This window comes from Schistocerca serialis, chromosome 10 (genome assembly GCF_023864345.2).
Source record: "Schistocerca serialis cubense isolate TAMUIC-IGC-003099 chromosome 10, iqSchSeri2.2, whole genome shotgun sequence".
Taxonomy (NCBI): domain Eukaryota; kingdom Metazoa; phylum Arthropoda; class Insecta; order Orthoptera; family Acrididae; genus Schistocerca; species Schistocerca serialis.
Genome location: NC_064647.1, coordinates 207,698,901 through 207,711,800, shown reverse-complemented (window position 1 = coordinate 207,711,800; position 12,900 = coordinate 207,698,901).

Below are 12,900 nucleotides of genomic sequence, written 5' to 3'. Positions count from 1 at the left end.
AACAGCACACTGGCTCCACCAAGAATGAGCAAGTGACAGTTTTCCTGGACGCGCTGCACTAAGGGATGGGCGGTGTACAGCGCACAGAGACTAGAGGTTTGCGTGTAGCGAGCGAGAGAACGTGAGAATCTCGTGTGTGATTTTTGTAGGCCATATGTAACCTGTTGGGGTGCATTAGACAGCAGCGGTTGGTACAGGTGAAACAACCTGCATCGTGGTGCACCCTCTGTGCCGATCATTGTCTCCAAAAAACGATAACGCGGTGTTAAAACTTCTCTTTCGTTCCCTCTACTGGAAAAGCTTGTTCAAAGGCACGAGCGAATAGGGAGCGCTGGAGAACTGGCGAACTCTCCGTGAACGCCCTCTCCCTCAGGTGTTCAGAATTTAGATATTGCGAGAGAGAGATCTGCAGCGTACCCCGTGAACTAGGTTGGGTTGGCGAAGCGGTATCGAACGCTTCAGTTAGCTGCGAGCACAGTGGAGCGAAGCTCCCCTTGGGCTTCCAGTCACATACAGTGTATGGTATGCTGTTAAGAGGTCTTCAGATGAGATGCGATACAGGTCTATATCGTAGCCAGCCCTCTAGGTTAGTGTGAAAGACAATTTGGTAGCGAGTCGAGGAAGCGGTATCTAACACTTCTGTTAGTCCGCAGCGAATGCAGTGGAGAGAAGTTCCCTGTGGGCTGTCAGTCGCGCACAGTGTCTGGTCTGGTATTAAGAGTTCTTTAGATGTGATGAGATACAGATTTGTAGCGTAGCGTGTGGTGTAGAATAGTGTGAAATGTAACAGTTGGGTAGCGAGTTGGCGATGTGGTATCGAATGCATCAGTCCGCAGCGAGCACAGTCACGCACATTGTCTGGTCTGTTACTTGGAATGATATGGAGTTTTATTAGAAAAAAAAAACACCCCATATTTCTAGACGCGTGAAAGATCTCTTGCGCGCGTCGTTTGGTGATGATCGTGTGTTCAGCCGACACTTTCGTCATGCTTGGCCTCCCAGGACCCCAGACCTCAGTCCGTGCGATTATTGGCTTGGGGTTACCTGAAGTCGCAAGTGTATCGTGATCGCCAGACATCTCTAGGGATGCTGAAAGACAACATCCGACGCCAATGCCTCACCATAACTCCGGAAATGCTTTACAGTGAGGTTCACAAAATTATTCCTCCACTACAGCTATTGTTGAGGAATGATGGTGGAGATATTGAGCATTTCCTGTAAAGAACATCATATTTGCTTTGTCCTACTTTGTTGTGCTAATTATTTATGCTAATTATTGCTATTCTGATCAGATGAAGCGCCATCTGTCGGACATTTTTTGAAATTTTGTATTTTCTTTTTGTTCTAATAAAACCCTATGTCATTCCAAGCATGTGTGTCAATTTGTACCTCTCTATCTGCATTATTCCGTGATTTATTCAGTTATCAAATTTATACTGACTTTTTGATCACCCGGTATTTAGATGTGGTGCGATACAGATCTGTAATATAGCGTGTGGGCTAAGTTAGAGTGAGATGTAACAGTTCGGTACCGAGTTCGTGTAACGGTATCGAATGCTTCAGCTAATCAATAGCGAAGCTCCCCAGTAGCGGCTGCCAGTAGTGTACAGTGTGTGGTCTGGTGCTGAGAGGTCTTGAAAAGTGGCGAGATACAGATCCGTAACACAATCCGTGGTCCAGGTTCGGCTGAGAGGTGACTCTTTGGTAGAGAGTTGACGAAGCGGTATCGAACACTTCAGTTAGACTGTAGCGAATCTCTCCCGTGCCCTGCCAGTCGCGCATAGTGTCTGATCTGCTGTTGAGAGATCTTGAGATGTAGTCAGACAGAAGTGTAGCATAGCCCATGGTCAAGGTTGGGTCGAGAGGTGACAGTTCGGTAGCGAGTTGACGAAGCGGTATCGAACACTTCAGTTAGACCTCATCGAATCTCTCCCGTGGGCTGCCAGTCGTGCATGGTGTCTGATCTGCTGTTGAGAGATCTTGAGATGTAGTGAGAAACAGATCTGTAGCATACCCCACGGTCAAGGTTGGGTCGAGAGGTGACACTTCGGTAGCGAGTTGGCGAAGCGGTAGCGAACACTTCAGTTGGGCGGCAGCGAGCACAGTGGACCGGAGCTCCCAGCGGACCGCCAGCAGCGGGCGCGCAGAGCCCGGTGGGCGTGGCCGATGGGCGCGGCGTGTCGATACGCAGGCAGGCAGTCGAGTGATCCGAGCCGTCCACCGCCCGCGCCGGGCTCCGCCTAACGATTAGCGGAGAATCGGCGCGTCCGCTCTGATTCCGCCGTTCACACGAGCCGACAGCGGCGCGTGTCAAAGCAGAAGCTCCTCACCTGTGCCATGGAATCTGCGCAGTCGCGCCCTGTAAACTTCGCCGGAACTGCACCAGCTTTAGGGGTTCAGTTTCCTGTCAGCTGTTTCCCAGTCGAGTGGTTCTCAGAAGTTCTGAACGAGTTCACCTTCTTCCTGCGTACCTCTGTACTGCCGCTTCTGACAGGAAAAATGATATGGAAATCATTTTAGGATCCTACAATTGGATCTCAGTAATTAACTCTCCAACACGTTTGGGTGAAGACGGTAGGAACCGTCAATTTTTGTACTCCTGTCTTCCTCAGTTGCGCATAATATTGGGGTGGTTGTTGTTATGGTCTTCAGTCCTGAGACTGGTTTGATGCAGCTCTCCATGCTACTCTATCCTGTGCAAGCCTCTTCATCTCCCAGTACTTACTGCAGCCTACATCCTTCTGAATCTGCTTAGTGAATTCATCTCTTGGTCTCCCTCTACGATTTTTACCCTCCACACTGCCCTCCAGTACTAAATTGGTGATCCCTTGTTGCCTCAGAACATGTCCTACCAACCGATCCCTTCTTCTGGTCAAGTTGTGCCACAACCTCCTCTTCTCCCCAATTCTATTCAATACCTCCTGATTAGTTATGTGATCCACCCATCTAATCTTCAACATTCTTCTGTAGCACCACATTTCGAAAGCTTCTATTCTCTTATTGTCTAAACTATTTATCGTCCATGTTTCACTTCCATACATGGCCACACTCCATACAAATACTTTCAGAAACGACTTCCTGACACTTAAATCAATACTCGATGTTAACAAATTTCTCTTCTTCAGAAACGATTTCCTTGCCATTGCCAGTCTACGTTTTAGATCCTCTCTACATCGACCATCATCAGTTATTTTGCTCCCCAAATAGCAAAACTCCTTTACTACTTTAAGTGTTTCATTTCCTAATCTAATTCTCTCAGCATCACCGGACTTAATTCGACCACATTCCATTATCCTCGTTTTGCTTTTGTTGATGTTCATCTTATACCATCCTTTCATGACACTGTCCATTCCGTTCAACTGCTCTTCCAAGTCCTTTGCTGTCTCTCACAGAATTATAATGTCATCGGCGAACCTCAAAGTTTTTATTTCTTCCCCGTGGATTTTAATACCTACTCCGAACTTTTCTTTCGTTTCCTTTACTGCTTGCTCAATATACAGATTGAATAGCATCGGGAAGAGGCTACAACCCTGTCTCACTCTCTTCACAACCACTGCTTCCCTTTCATGCCCCTCGACTCTTATAACTGCCATCTGGTTTCTGTACAAATTGTAAATAGCCTTTCGCTCCCTATATTTTACCCCTGCCACCTTCAGAATTTGAAAGAGAGTAGTCCAGTCAACATTGTCAAAAGCTTTCTCTAAGTCTAAAAATCCTAGAAACGTAGGTTTGCCTTTCCTTAATCTTTCTTGTAAGATAAGTCGTTGGGTCAGTATTGCCTCACGTGTTCCAACATTTCTACGGAATCCAAACTGATCTTTCCCGAGGTTGGTTTCTACTAGTTTTTCCATTCATCTGTAAAGAATTCGCGTTAGTATTTTGCAGCTGTGACTTATTAAACTGATAGTTCATTAATTTTCACATCTGTCAACGCCAGCTTTCTTTGGGATAGGCATTATTATATTCTTCTTGAAGTCTGACGGAATTTCGCCTGTCTCATACATCTTGCTCACCAGATGGTAGAGTTTTGTCAGGACTGGCTCTCCCAAGGTCGTCAGTAGTTCTAATGGAATGTTGTCTACTCCCGGGGCCTCGTTTCGACTTAGATCTTTCAGTGCTCTGTCAAACTCTTCACGCAATATCATATCTCCCATTTCATTATTATATTCTTCTTGAAGTCTGACGGAATTTCGCCTGTCTCATACATCTTGCTCACCAGATGGTAGAGTTTTGTCAGGACTGGCTCTCCCAAGGTCATCAGTAGTTCTAATGGAATGTTGTCTACTCCCGGGGCCTTGTTTCGACTCAGGTCTTTCAGTGCTCTGTCAAACTCTTCACGCAATATCATATCTCCCATTTCATCTTCGTCTACCTCCAATATTGGCGTATACAGATAATTTTTATTTTATGGATCGTCTGGCTACAACTGAATAGAGCCGTGCTGCGGCTCTCGCTGGCGCTATTGCTAGGTTGGCATCGTTTGGTTGGTGTAGTTACAGTGTCGTCTTCTTCTTGTGTTCACTGGCGCCACTCCGTTTGCAAGCGTTGTCAGTCCGCTAGTGGCAGCAGCGGTGGTTATCGACATCTAGTAACGGTGGTACTATCTTTGGGGCGCCGTTGTGGTGTTTCCGGGTCGTGTGAGTCGGCAGTCCGGTTGGGGACGGACTAGCAACCAGGTCCGGACAGCATGAGAACATGCCGGGAACACTGGCGGCACGCACGCACTGCCGGATAGAAGGGCTGTAGTCGCGAGGGGTACAACCTCGTTGTCAACCGCACCCAGGAAGTCTAAGCTGAGTGGACCTTAATTCAAGTAGTGTAACCTCCACTACTGTGAGATCTCGCCATTTGCTTGCGTGTTGCTGCTCGCAGTGTCACCGAGATGAAGAGCAGTGAGTGAAGCGTTTGGGGAAGGCGAACGTAATAAGCCTTTCCCCACCTCTCATTAATTGTTGCATTGTACACTCCTGGAAATGGAAAAAAGAACACATTGACACCGGTGTGTCAGACCCACCATACTTGCTCCGGACACTGCGAGAGGGCTGTACAAGCAATGATCACACGCACGGCACAGCGGACACACCAGGAACCGCGGTGTTGGCCGTCGAATGGCGCTAGCTGCGCAGCATTTGTGCACCGCCGCCGCCAGTGTCAGCCAGTTTGCCGTGGCATACGGAGCTCCATCGCAGTCTTTAACACTGGTAGCATGCCGCGACAGCGTGGACGTGAACCGTATGTGCAGCTGACGGACTTTGAGCGAGGGCGTATAGTGGGCATGCGGGAGGCCGGGTGGACGTACCGCCGAATTGCTGAACACGTGGGGCGTGAGGTCTCCACAGTACATCGATGTTGTCGCCAGTGGTCGGCGGAAGGTGCACGTGCCCGTCGACCTGGGACCGGACCGCAGCGACGCACGGATGCACGCCAAGACCGTAGGATCCTACGCAGTGCCGTAGGGGACCGCACCGCCACTTCCCAGCAAATTAGGGACACTGTTGCTCCTGGGGTATCGGCGAGGACCATTCGCAACCGTCTCCATGAAGCTGGGCTACGGTCCCGCACACCGTTAGGCCGTCTTCCGCTCACGCCCCAACATCGTGCAGCCCGCCTCCAGTGGTGTCGCGACAGTCGTGAATGGAGGGACGAATGGAGACGTGTCGTCTTCAGCGATGAGAGTCGCTTGTGCCTTGGTGCCAATGATGGTCGTATGCGTGTTTTGCGCCGTGCAGGTGAGCGCCACAATCAGGACTGCATACGACCGAGGCACACAGGGCCAACACCCGGCATCATGGTGTGGGGAGCGATCTCCTACACTGGCCGTACACCACTGGTGATCGTCGAGGGGACACTGAATAGTGCACGGTACATCCAAACCGTCATCGAACCCATCGTTCTACCATTCCTAGACCGGCAAGGGAACTTGCTGTTCCAACAGGACAATGCACGTCCGCATGTATCACGTGCCACCCAACGTGCTCTAGAAGGTGTAAGTCAACTACCCTGGCCAGCAAGATCTCCGGATCTGTCCCCCATTGAGCATGTTTGGGACTGGATGAAGCGTCGTCTCACGCGGTCTGCACGTCCAGCACGAACGCTGGTCCAACTGAGGCGCCAGGTGGAAATGGCATGGCAAGCCGTTCCACAGGACTACATCCAGCATCTCTACGATCGTCTCCATGGGAGAATAGCAGCCTGCATTGCTGCGGAAGGTGCATATACACTGTACTAGTGCCGACATTGTGCATGCTCTGTTGCCTGTGTCTATGTGCCTGTGGTTCTGTCAGTGTGATCATGTGATGTATCTGATCCCAGGAATGTGTCAATAAAGTTTCCCCTTCCTGGGACAATGAATTCACGGTGTTCTTATTTCAATTTCCAGGAGTGTATATATTATTATTTGTGAAGTTCAACCAGTGGTATTATTCCTGCCTAGTGGCCGCTAACGCCCCAGTTACCTGCCCTGGAACTTAGTGTACGATACGGCAGTGTACTTCTCCTCACCTAGACGCTGCTGACCGGTAAGGTGTGTAGTTCGACAGCTTACTTGATTTGTGCGCCGGGTGGTGGTTTTTTTTCTACTCTGGTAGTAGTGGTTCCTGCCTACTTCCGGATGCTCTGAACACCGGAGTCTGAAGACGTAGTGCTAGGTGTGTTATTCCATCGTTGCATTGGTCATCGGACGTTAGGTAGATTCGGCAAATGATTATTGGTCATGCGTTAAAACTGCCGCTAGTCTGAAGTGAATGCAACTCTTGGCTGTCTGTCTCATCGTTTACGAAGTTTTGACGGACTTTCCCAGGTCGACCCTTGGAGAAACGTCTGCGCCCCATCCCCATCCTCCCCATTGGTTTGGTCAGATTTGATGACTGTTTTTTTTTTTTTAATAACTGAAATTTCAATTCTGAATTTGTGTAACTGGTTCTTAAAGGATTTCTAGTCAGGACTTCAGCCGTGAAACAATTTTTAAATTATTACTATTGCGGTCTTCAGCCGAGAAATAGTTGAATTTGTTGACATTAAGGCCTTCAGCCGTGGATCACTTCTTAATTTATTGTCACCTTTTATTTGTTGTTGTTTCCAAATAAAGTGTACATGATAGTAAAATAAACTAACCAACAGTAACTGATTACGGCACCGTCCACAGTCGTAACCCAATCCTGCCTTTCTTGGTACCAGATCTCATGAATGAAACACCATTTTCGTCCCTTTATTTTCTGCAAGGTATCTTCAGTGGCCTTGAACCTGTTGTACATGTTGGCAGGGAATGCTCTACAGGTACAACAGGTTCAAAGCCACTGAAGATGCCTTGCAGAAAATAAAGGCGAAACGCGTATGGCACGAAAATTGTGTTTCATTCAGTTGTAATCAGACGGTCCATAAAGTAAAGTAAAAAATTATCAGTATACTGTAAAGGTAGGAACCTAATTGATGTTTCCATTGGTGAAGCTCAGAGCAATAAAATAACTGTTTGCCCAGTAAAAATGCTCTCTCCGACCATGATGTACAGTTACGATAAATAACATAGTCGTTTACACTTACAAAGGCAACGGCCGGTACCCGTGAGATCACCGAAGTTAAGCGCTGTCGGGCGTGGTCGCCACTTGGATGGGTGACCATCCAGGCCGCCATGCACTGTTGCCATTTTTCGGGGTGCACTCAGCCTCCTGATGCTAACTGAGGAGCTACTCGACCGAATAGTAGCGGCTTCGGTCAAGAATGCCATTATAACGACCGGGAGAGCAATGTGCTGACCCCACGCCCCTCCTATCCGCATCCTCCTCTGAGAATGACACGGGAGTCGGATGGTCCCGATGGGCCACTTGTCGCCTGTAGACGGAGTGGTTTTTACACTTACAAACTGACCTGAAAAATCATTGGATAGCGATATGCAGATACACATGTGACGCTAGTCTCACACAAAAGGCCAGCCCATTGGCGGAGCTGTAATTTGTACTCAGGCGATTCATGCGAGAAGGTTTCCGATGCACCACGGGAATTTACAGAGTTTGAACGCAGAATGGTAGTTCGAGCTCTATCCATGGGGCATCCAATTTGGAAATCGTTAGGGAATTCAATATTCGACATCCACAGTGTCAAGAGTGTGACGAGAACACCAAATTTCAGTCATTAGCTCCTGCCACCGACAAAAGAGTGACCGACGACCTTCACTTAACAACCGAGAACAGAGGCATTTGTATAGAGTTGTCTGTGCTAACAGAAAAGGAACGCAGCTTGCAATAACCTCAGAAATCAACGTGGAAAGTACAACGAACGTATTCGTTTGGACAACGCGGCGGAATTTGGCACTGATGGGCTACGACAGCAGATGACCGGAGCGAAGTCCTTTTGCTAATAGCACGATATCGTCTGCAGGGCTCAAAAATGGTTCAAATGGCTATGAGCACTATGGGACTTAACTTCTGAGGTCATCAGTCCCCTAGAACTTAGAACTAATTAAACCTAACTAACCTAAGGACATCACACACATCCATGCCCGAGGCAGGATTCGAACCTGCGACCGTAGCGGTCGCGCGGCTCCAGACTAGCGCCTAGAACCGCTCCGCCACTCTGGCCGGCGTCTGCAGGGCCTCTTCTGGTTTTTTGACCCAAACTATGGACTGGTCATATGAGTCCCGACTTTTGATTGTAAGAGCTGATAGTAGGGTTCGAGGGTGGAGCTGATAGTAGGGTTCGAGGGTGGAGCAGATTCCACGAAGCCATGGTCCCAAGTTATCAACAAAGCACTGTGCAAGCGGGTTTTGTCTCCATAGTAGCGTGGGCTCTGTTTGTGTGGAGCTGCCTGGGTCCTTTGATCCAACTGCACCAACCATTGACTGGATATGGTTATGTTCGCCTACTTGTAGACCATCTGCACCGGCCGCGGTGACCGAGTGGTTCTAGGCGCTTCAGTCCGCAACCGCACTGCTGCTACGGTCGCAGGTTCGAATCCTGCCTCGGGCATGGATGTGTGTAATGTCCTTAGATGTTGAGTCCCATACTGCTCAGAGCCATTTTTATACCATCTACAGCCGCTCATGGACTTCGTATTTCCAAACGACGATGGAATGTGTGCGGATGACAATGCGCCGTGGCACCAGGCCACAGCCGTTCGCGATTGGTTTCAACAACATTTTAGACAATCCGAGCGATTCATTTGGCCTCCCACATAACTAGAAATGAGTCCCATAAAACATCTAGGGGACATAACAGAGACGTCAGTTCGTGCACAAAATCCTGCATTGGAATTATGGGCTCTCGGAATTATGGCTCAATATCCCTGCCAGGGAGTTCCAACGGCTTGTTAAGCGGTGCCACGTCAAGTTACTGTAAGGTGCCGGCAAAAGGAAGTCCGGCATGATATGAGGGGGTATCCCACGATTTCTGACACGTTAGTGTAAATGCACCTCAGTGGATATCAGTGACTCAAAGACAAATGTTTTTAAGAATAGTTTGATGAATTTTATAATAAACCAAACGATGACAAATTTAATCTATTCTATGAGAAATTCACATCATTGTTTCAAAACAGTTTAAGGGGCGACACCGTGGATCAGGTAAAAAAAAATCGATTTTCGGTTTTCATCCTATTTCAATAGATTAAGGTTTCATTTAAGTACTCTGAAAAGGATTTGGCTGAAAGAAATTTTTTTCAAGCATTTAAAGAGCATTTTCCTACCACGTGTGTGTATGTGCCATCTCTAAGCCATATGGAAATGCCATTATTAGCAAAATAGAATGTGTAGGCAATGTTCAAAAACGTTTGCGAACAAGACTCAGAAAACTGGCGATATGAGAGGAAAAAATCAGAAGATGGAAAGTTGTTGACCGGACAGAGTCGGTTAACTAAAACTGAAATAGAAAACTTGCAGGTATACCATGGGCAGGCAATTAGGAGAAAAAAATGGTTCAAATGGCTCTGAGTACTATGGGACTTAACATCAGTCCCCTAGAACTTAGAACTACTTAAACCTAAGTAACCTAAGGACATCACACACATCCATGCCGAGGCAGGATTCGAACCTGCGACCGTAACGGTCGCGTGGTTCCGGGCTGAAGGGCCTACAACCGATCGGCCACAACGGCCGGCCAATTAGGAGAAATAAAGAAAATCTGGAGGCAATGAAGAGAGATGTTTGGGCCATATTCTTCCACAAGTCTTCTACTGATGATAAGCCATGTCATGGATTGTGTCCATCAGGAGAAAATTCGTGGTGCAAATACAAAAGGGCGCAGGCAACTGGAGAATCTTATTCTCACCAACATTCTCTTCCTCCTGCTGTTATTACAGCAATTAAACATATTTTCAGACTCTTGGCTCATCCCGACCTTCTAAAGAAATGTCTGCATGGGCAGACACAGAACCCAAATGAATGTTTCAATAGCATAATTTGGAACCGCCTTCCTAAAACTGTATTTGTATGCATGCATACTATGAAACTAGGAGTTCATGATGCTGTTATTGCATTCAGTTGTGGTAATACTGGAAAGTGTTGGGTACTGAAAAAGCTGGGAATTAATCCTGGTTAAAATATGATCACTGGGCTGCAACATTGCGATAAAATGAGGATAGCCGACGCGGACAGGTCTGCATCTAATATGGCCAAGGAAGCAAGACAAACATCCAGGAATTGAAAAAGAAGCTGGAAGACCTGATAGAGGCCAAAGAAGCAGCAGCAGGAAAGTTTTAATTAACTGTAAGTAAGAAATTTCAAGAGTTTTTCTTTAAAGTCAATTTCCTGCAAACTAAAATGTTCAGGACATATGCTCCATGATATCAGAAATTACAACAGATAAATGAATGAAATTTCCAGAGAGTCTGCATAACATAAAAAGCCACCTCAGGTACTACATTCATTAACATTCCCCCATTAGCAAGTTCACAAAAAATATTTTCTGCAGAAAAAACTTAATATTTTTTGTTAATAAATTTAAAGAAGTATTTCTTAAAAAATATAAAATGGATAGTGTAGATTTTAGTACAGTTGACTATTAGCATCACGTAACATACAGTAAATATATTAAGGTCCTGCATCAAATAATTTTTTCAGAAATGGGTCAAATACTTGCCTAAATTAACATGGGTTTAGATAGGCAGGGGGTGGTTACCTTAACGCACAACCTAATCAGCACACCGTTTTCCTGGGTAAAGGCGTCCGGCAAGGCAGAACCCACTCGCACCTTGAAAACTCTGTCTTTTAACAATTCCTAGAGGAAACAGGGCAGGCGGCCATGAAAGCCGCACGTGTAAAGTGCACAGAGCATGCCAGTTTTTCTGGAGATGTCGTAGGCTTCTCCAAATCTAAATACACGGCCACAGTCCGATATTTCCGCTGAACGCCGCGCTCGAAATCCACACTGAGCATTCGTTAGAAATTTGCGCGACTCGAGCGACCATACCAGTCGAACATGAATCAAACGTTCCGTCACCTTGCAAACGCAGCTGGTGAGTGAGATGGGGCGGTAACTGGAAGGAAGGTTTGTTTATTTACCGGGCTTAGGTGTGGCTATGATGGTGGCTTCACGCCTAAGTCCGAGAAATATGCCCTCTGCTCAGATGCGTTTGTATGTGTTAAACAGAAAGTGCTTGCCCGAAAGAGAAAGGTGCAGCAACATCTGAATGCGAACAGCGTCTGGCCCTGGGGCGGAGGGTCGGGATGAACAGATAGCATGATCTTGCTCCCTCATAGTAAAGGCGGCATTGTAGCACTCACGATTCGGAGAAGAGAAGGGAATCGCCCAAGCCTCCAACGCTCTTTTCCGATGGAGGAAGGCAGGGCGACAGTGAGAAGAGCACGGAATGTCTGCAATATGGCGGCCAAGGTGTCGGAGATAGCAATAGGATCCACGATAATATCGTCTGCTACTGTCAGGTCGGAAATTGGCAAATGGATCTTTGTCCGAGTGAGCCGTCGGAAGTTGGCTCGAACGTCAGAGGAAGGGGTGGAACTGTCAAAAGAACTTGTAAATGAAATCCAGCTAGCTTTTTTGCCATCCCGAGGAACGGGACGATACTTTGCACGCATCTGTGTATAATGAATATAGCTTGCCATTGTAGGATGACGGTTAAAAACGCGGAGAGCCCGTCTCCATGCGCGAATTGCGTCGCGGCACGGCTCAGTCCACCGAGGAATTAGGACACGGTGTGGTAAAGGGGAAGTGCGAGGAATGGAACGTTCCGCAGCAGTAAGGGTAATGTTTGTGAGATACTCTTCCTGGTCATCACAAACGGGAAAATCTTGTACTTCGAAGGTCGTCTGGGATGAGTAAAGCATCAGTACGCCACCATTTGGGTGTGTACACAGGTGGGGTAGGAGTCAGCAAACGGATAGTACATGGGAAAAGGTCGCTCGAGTAGGCAACAAAAAGAACGGACCACTCAAGACGATGGGCAAGCTGGGCAGTGCAGAAGGAGAGGTCCAAATGCGACTAGGAGTGCGAGGAGTTTGAAAGGAAAGTGGGTGCTCCAGTATCAAGGCAGAAGAGGTTGAGTTGATTAAGAAGATCAGCCAACAGCGTACGTCTCTGACAGGTTCTGGGAGAAACCCAAAGGGGATGATGCGCATTATAGAGTAGCAGAAATGAGGGAGGTAGCTGCCCAGTAAGCTGAAAGAAGTCTGCCCTGGTGACAATGAATGATGGAGGGTCATAAAAGGTACAGAGAGATGGTGGGAAAAGAAAGGCAAACTGCTAAGGCTTGGAGATGGGTAGTCAGGGAGATGGGTTGACTATGAATGTAATCCCGTATGAGTAGCATGACGATTCCATGAGATCAAGGTCAAAACGAGCCGAGAAGAAATGTGAAGCTGAAAGCGGTCGTGAGGGCGCAATTTCGTTTTCTGAAGGCAGAGTACAAGGGGACGCTGCGATGCTAAAAGCAGCTGTAAATCCCTATGTGGGACC